A 7,553-nucleotide genomic window follows, 5' to 3' on the forward strand; every position below is an offset into this window, starting at 1 on the left:
TGTCTAATGGGAGGGTCGCAAGGTTTGCTAAGGATGTGCAAGACTTTTTGAAGGTGAAGGCGAATCCCGAGTACATGGAATGCAATTTCTATTTTTTTACCTCTTTTCAAAAGCATATTTTATAAATAGACTCTTTAGAAAATTTTGTCTATAATAAACCATTCGCACGCGCTACCACCTCTGACATTGTGGTCCACTTCATGGCTTCACCGTATATGGCGCCGTACCTTGCCACGTAGATTGTGTCTTGGATGCCCTATGTGACGTGTCACGGCGCAAAGGCCGTGGCGCCGTGCTGACTTTTCCCTGCCCTCTCGCTCGCCCGTGCAAATACGAGGCAGACACAGGCTCTTGAGCCCGCGCCGCTGCCCGTGTGGCCCGTGCACCCGTGGCCCCCCGCCGGCCGTGCGCCGGCGCCGGCGCCACCCGCCGCCCCCCCCCCCCCCCCTCGCGCCGCAGCTTCCCCTCCTCCACCGAGCCAAGGTGAGCACGGACCAAAAGCAATCACCAAACTTACTGATCGGCTTTGATCTCCAATTAGCATTTCTCTTTGATTTTGGACTTTCTTTTTTAATTTTGGCGTGGAGCTAGTGTCAGCTAGTGACTGATGCAGCTGCTCCAGGCCCTGGGGATTGAACTTCCTCTGCTTGCTGTGATGAGTCTCGAAGGTTGTAGATGCCAGTCACTAGATGTTCAGTCAGGGGATCTAGCTGGTGCAGCAGTATTTGCAATAGCATGAGAAAATATGTAGTGAAATTAAGAAAACCACACATGTGCTTAGAGGATGAGCCCAGATTTGGCTTGGTTCAGTTTTTGATGGGTGACCTATTTTCTTGTCATATCTAATGTATTGCTGTTGTTGCACCATGGGCTGTTGGGATGCCATGTATGTGGATCAACCTGCTGGTTAGGCATCTCTGTAGCCTGTGATTCTGAGGTTGAGGGTATAATTCTGTTGCCTGACTAGAATTTGGAGGCAGCTCAACTGCAACCCTAGCTTCAGTAATCTGGACCAGAGGCTGCATAACTTGAACCAAAGGTTCCGATGGTTTGCTATCTGCATCCTTGGCATGAACCTGGCTTTGCATATAGTACACAGCAGCTTGGTTCAACAGCTGCTGACCATGCTTTGTACTTACCTATTTTCTTGTCATATCTAAGTATTGAGTGAACTTTCTACTTGATGTCAGTTTCTGGTGCATTTTCCGACAAGATCCACCTTGATTCAGCTTATCAATCCAGGAGAGTATAATCATGTATGTATTGTGCAGGTAGTTTGGTATAAGATATTATATTCAGGTTTCAGACACAAGCTCATACCTTGAGTAATAGTGAAGTGTTTTCTCTTTGAAGTTTTCTTTTGAATATCCTGTCATGTTTTTTCATCCCAATATAGCTCATGCTGGAGGATTTTCTTGTTGTAGTTAAAATCTAATAGAGTGCCCAGAAAACTAATTCTGGCTATTTATTTCTTCCATTAGTTGGAAGTAAAGTTAACTGAGCTTATTATTCGTTTCCTTAGTTTATAATTTTGCATATGCATGGATTCATATATTCAATTATTTGAATTGATGTATTTTGTGCGATTTCGGATGTATGTAGATGGCTAGATTTGTGAGGTTGAACCATAGAGGTACTGTTCAGAGGGCTAATAATGATAGTGTTGTATTTGTGAACATGCTAGAGGAGACATTGCTTTTTGGTGAAACTCCACCTTTGTCTAGTTTGTGTGCTCGAGTGAAAGAGCAGTTGTGATGGACGGAAGAAGGGGTTGATGTTGGGTTCGAAGGAAGGATTGATGTGGGTTCGTCGAATGGATCATGTATCAAGATGATAGTCCCAATAAGTAGTGAGAGTGAATGGGATGCTTACAATAAAATCGTGATTGACTCCGAAGTAAGAATTTTGGACCTGGTGGTCACAAAGTTGACGAGGGATCCTTCACACCAAAGCGAAGTTGATGTAGCTCTACCATTGCAAGCTATTGCAGACAACTGGCCTGGAGTTGTTCTAGATGATGGTGGTGCGCTCAATTTGGATACTGAGCCACTCACACAGGAGGTTCCAGAAGTTGTAGAAGTTCCTCATGGTGACATGATGGAACCACCAACTATTGATGATGTTGCTGATGTGGTTCGTGATGATTCTGTTAGAATTGGCATCGCAACCGACCGGATGGATGTAGGTGCCTTCGGTGACAACGAGACATACGAGAGAGAGAGAGAGAGAGAGAGAGAGAGAGAGAGAGAGAGAGAGAGAGAGAGAGAGAGAGAGCTATTCACTCGGATGATGTCTGACTGGTGGTGCAATTGTCCACTAGAGAGATTGAAGCCTTGAGGATGTTGGTCGCTAGTGCGAAGTAGGATGCCATGGTTCGAATGATGCAATATTACAGTATACGGTCGCTAGTGCACACCTGGGCGCCATGGTTCGAACCCTTACTTGACGAAGATCAATGGGAACCTTACTTTGGTCCTCAGTACGTGTCAGATAAGGCCCTACTGTAGAAGAAGAAAGGTCCAAGAAAGAGAGTGTGATACACGATGGACATGGATTGGGCACAACCTGGTCAGTCCAAAAGGAGAAGGGTGGGGGCGCACTTCCTAGATGATCCTGTGACCATCCATTGTTCAAAGTGCCATAAGCTAGGACATAATAGGAAGAAGTGCGATCAAGCACCTGCTAAAGTGGGAGGGTTTAAATGTATTTTGTGTTATCAATAGTGTGATTCTTACTTTACATAAACTTTGATTTTTTGGTTTTTTCATTTTCTAACATGTGCCGTATTTTTCAATACAGGATGACATGGTACTGGCTCCTGGACGAGTTCTACGAGAGGGAGCACAAAGCATAGAGGATAGAGGACAGGGAGGTACGTAAAAGACAATTTCTGCTTTTTTCCTTTCTATTACATGCATTTATTCATATTGTTATGCACTTATGATCATGCTTGTAATTTCAGGTTCTTCCCATGCTTTGTGTCCAGGGACATTGATGGAGCTTCTGTCATGCACTACAATCGTCACTACACCCCACTCCTTTAGCAGGTGAACCTTGCCGTTGTCTCCAACATCATGAAGCGGGGCATGCCACCTTTTAACCCCACTTTCCCCACCGCACTTGTGGACAGATGGAGGTTTGAGACTCACTTCTTCCATCTACCATGTGGAGAGATGATAATGACCCTGCAATGATGTTGCCATGATCCTGGCGTTGCCGATCAGAGGGCAGCCTATGACTGGGAGATGTGTCTCTGAGGGCCGACGGTGGTGCATGGAGGACTTCTTGGGTACCGAGCTTCCACCTCAGTTGGAAGAGAGGAAGGGTTGTGTTTCAGGGGTCTCTATCAGCCGACTACGAGAGAGGTTCGGGATGTGCCCTCCTGATGCACATGCCACTACTGCCACCTTCCACGCACAGGCATGAGTGAAGGACATGTTCGGTGCCGTGCTTTTTCTGGACTCCACTGGAGACTATTGTCTACGATTGCTGAACCGTCGATCTTACGAACTTGTCAAAGAGGTAGGGGATGCTTTGAGTAGATGAATTAAAGAGTAACATAGGAGTTTTTATATAGGTTCAGGTTTCCCTTAGGATAATAGCCATACGGCATGTTTGTCTCATATTGATCTCTGAGTCTATTACAAGGGGGTGTGTGGCTAGCCTAGAGGGATTTACACTTAGTCAGATGGCTCCCTTGCGTGTAGTCGGGAAAGATGCTAATACATATCTAATTGCAAAAGGCTTAGTGGATGCAGAGTTTTTGTAGGCTTTAATGGCTTGTATGAACTCATTGTTTCTTGTCTTTCGCAGGGTCCTCTGGCTCTGTATATATATAGGGGGGGTCATCGTACAGCCTCTAGAGTCCTTTCTTACCATTCTTGGAGATAAGTTTTCCTATTTACGAGACATCCTGGGTATCTACGAGCAATTTTTATGCGTTTATGGATTCTCTTTTCGGAGATAAATATATATCCCGAGAATGATGGAAACCCCTGGGGTATGCGGATAAGGTATCCATACATATTATGATTGTCACGCCCCTCATCAGTACATGAAAGGAGGTTGTGACGGGTTCAAAATTAGCCTAGCCAGGGAATATGTCCTGATAGGTCATTCCTTTGGGTAGTACTTGGGCTTCTGAGTAGGATGCACAACTAGCCAGGATTCTAATCGTCTTTGAGTCATCTTCTCAGAGGATGAATCTTCCCCATAAAGGATTATCGGATAAGACCAAAGGTGATCATCTCTCCAACAGTGGGGGTTTTGAAATTTTAAACGTCACAACAGAGGTTTCATGTGGTGATTAAAGATTCCCTCTCTTTCTTCTAGCGAAAAAGGATGAGCTGACGTGAGTCAAATGCACCATGCCTGACAAAGTGGTGCACCTACTCTACTAGACTCCTCGGCGTGTGAACATTTCAATTATTGTTTCTTACAGACTTTTAGGGACAAAGAACTTGTGTATATTTGGTTAAGTAATCAATGTGTTCTTATTTATCATGCCTATGTGTAAGCGAACATGATGGGGCTTATCGCGAGCGTGGTACCGAGTAGATCTCGATAACTCACTGCGCATAGCACAACCCATTCCTCTCTTCGGCTAGGGTAGTCATCTTTGTTGCTTCCTAGGGAGCTTAGTCAGTCGGCCTTAGGTCCTTGAACGAGGGATGTCTTAGCCCCCATGCACTCACAGACACGATAAGGGACCTTTTCACATCCCGTTAGGTCGTCAACTCTGGAAACCACTATTCACATGAAGGAAATTGCTTTGGTGCATACACGATAAGTTACCATTAGCATTCAGTACCTTGTACCCATGTACCTCAACCGTCTGTCCATGAAGAGGTTCCGGATAGGTAGTCAGAGAGATATATAAAAGAACTTCCAATGAGAAGCATGAAAAGATTGTATGGCATAGAGAATAATGTGCAAACATGAACATTGTTTATATGAATGTACTTTCAGTACTTACACATAAAACTTTCAAAGTTGGTCGATGTATCCCCATAGACGGTGCCAACTGTCGATGGTTGGAGAATCGTCGATCTTACGAACTTATAGATGAATCAAAGAACACACATATGGGTTTTTATACAGGTTCAGGTCCGCTTTAGGATAATAGTCCTACATCTTGTTTATCTTGTATTGATCTCTAAGAGTATTACAATGGGGTGCGTGGCTAGCCTAGAGGGATCTACATCTAGTTGGATGGCTCCCTTGTATGTAGTCGAGGAAGATGCTAATACAGATCTAACTGTGAAAGGCTTAGTGGATGTAGAGCTTCCGCATGCTTCGATGGCTTGTATGAACTTGTTGTCTCTTGTCCTCTGCAGGGTCCCTTGGCTCCGTATATGTAGGGGGCTCATCGTATGGCCTTTGGAGTCCTTTCTTTTTGTTCTTAGAGATAAACTTCCCTGTTTATGAGATATCCTAGGTATCTGCAAATGGTTTTCATGCGTCCAGGGATTCTCTTTCCGGAGATAAAAATATGCCCCGAGAATGATGGAAAACCTTAGGGTATCCAGATAAGGTATCCATACATACTATCATCGTCAACTGTGCTTCTTGGATGTACCTCCCCTCCCTCCTTGACTAGGATGACACATGCTAGTATAATTAGGGGTCGACTATGCTTGTTTTCTTGTACTGACATCTCTGCAAAGCCTACTGGCGCTGATCCCCATCCTCCTCACTTGGTAGTTGTGCGTACCCACTCTAGATATAGATTTGGGATAGGATGTCAGTAGGGAGGCCAAGGCTACTCTTGCCACACCATTGGACTCCCATGAATGTTGTTGAGTTGTGCCCCTTCGTTGTCTACTTGTAGGACCAGGTTTCAGCCCCCTGTGTACTTACCAATAGGGCATATGTTGATTATAGCAATGAGTTGGACACCCTGCACCTGAGTTTGGTAAGCGTGACATAGTTTAATGTTTTTCTTTCGTACTAGAGTTATTAATGACATATCTATTTTGCAGGTTCAGTGAGAGCTGTACACTTGGATGGAGGTGGAGGCTTTGGAGGACAGCTTGGGCCTGAATCCTTTGTGCCAGCGAGACGGGGATCTTTGGGCCATGAGGTGCCCACTGATTTGCTTCTACGCTGTAGAGATGCACCTACCACATAGGGTGATGAGATAATTCAATAGGCAACAATCTTACCCACCCTACGAGGTGTCTAAGTCCATCGATTTTCACAAGTAAGCCAATGTTCGTATTTACCTAGTTAACATTTTGTATGTATGGTGACTAACAATCCCCTTTTTTATTTGTAGTTTTGATCAGGTGAGATAGCGGTCCGTGACGGACTTCGCGTACCACCACCGTGCCCACATCGCTGAGTGGTGAAGGTTTGAGCAGAATTACAAGGGGAATTTCAACATGCATCTTGATTCCACGTTTTGTTAGTACCTTTCTTGGTACCAATTTTCCACCTGCTACAAGTTGAGGCAAAGATTGGTGGATGAGAACTACATCAACATTGAGTTGTCAGACAATGACAACACCCCTTACGACAATCGCACTCAACATGGGACACTTGTCGAGATTGCTCCCATCCTAGACTGAGTGGTGAGTGATTTCAAAATGCCATGTACAATTCATCATTCATGCATTGTTTATTAATGACTCATTTGACTTGAAGGGTATGGATGTGAGGTGGTGTATCAACAATATTGGCAATGCCTTAAGGATCCTAGTTGGTAGCCCTGACATAGAGAACAATTTGCGAGGAACATTGGAGGTAGGAATGTTGATATGGAAACATTCTTTTCGTTCAAATACACCTCTTGTTATTATTCATTACAAGTTACGATTTGTGCATCCAACGATGCATTCGTAAAGTGGTAGCTCAGTGTGGTTATCGCACGCTGGCCTTGGCAGATTTTGTCCCTCGTGCTCACTCTGCGGCCACCTCAGAGCTTTAGTCATGAGCGTCTAGTGGCTCCGTCACACGGTCTCATACCACCACAAGGTCTGCGGGCTCAAGCTCCTCACACAAGGTCCTCTTGGATGACGAGGAGGGTGCCAACGCCGAGGACAAGAAAGAGAACACCCACAATGAGATAGGTATTCCTCAAGTGGTAGACGCACCACTGCCTATGTAGGCGTCCAAACGTCCTTATCAGTAGGTTTAGTGGTACACCCCAAGTATAGTGCTCTTGGTCAAGGGAAGAGAAAGGCAAAGAGTTTGACGTAGTGACTGCTTCATTGTAATATATGGATGTGAAGCATATTTGGATGCTATGTAGGACTCATAATGTTTGATGCTATGTAATATATTTTGAATGAATGTGTGTGTGAACGTTGGATGCTATGTAATATATAGATGCTATGTTATATTTGAATGCTATATAAAAAATGATGTTATGCTATATGATGTGATGCTATGATGTCAATATTTACTTGATGTGGATGCTATGTTGAATTAAGATTCAAGTATTTACAGTTTCGCTATTGTGAGCATGTTGCCATAACCTATGGGGTCGTGCTTCCATAGTATGGTGCCACAGGTAATGGCGTTGTATCCTGGTCCTGTGCCAAAACCTTCTA

At 44.5% G+C, this 7,553-nt stretch overlaps 1 long non-coding RNA gene across 6 annotated transcripts; it reads left to right on the forward strand.

Moving 5' to 3' along the window:
* The first annotated feature begins 393 nt into the window (after window positions 1-393).
* Window positions 394-7,322, forward strand: LOC133902472 (uncharacterized). Of its 6 annotated transcripts, XR_009906867.1 has the most exons (7): window positions 1,278-2,872; window positions 2,963-3,522; window positions 3,814-5,914; window positions 5,982-6,202; window positions 6,278-6,572; window positions 6,646-6,744; window positions 6,885-7,322. It is a non-coding gene; the product is annotated as an uncharacterized LOC133902472 (long non-coding RNA). The 6 variants fall into 6 exon arrangements; XR_009906866.1 differs by having other exon boundaries at window positions 6,646-7,322; XR_009906868.1 differs by lacking the exon at window positions 3,814-5,914 and having other exon boundaries at window positions 1,299-2,872; window positions 6,646-7,319.
* The last annotated feature ends 231 nt before the right edge of the window (window positions 7,323-7,553 follow it).

Source organism: Phragmites australis, chromosome 20 (assembly GCF_958298935.1).
Source record: "Phragmites australis chromosome 20, lpPhrAust1.1, whole genome shotgun sequence".
Classification (NCBI taxonomy): domain Eukaryota; kingdom Viridiplantae; phylum Streptophyta; class Magnoliopsida; order Poales; family Poaceae; genus Phragmites; species Phragmites australis.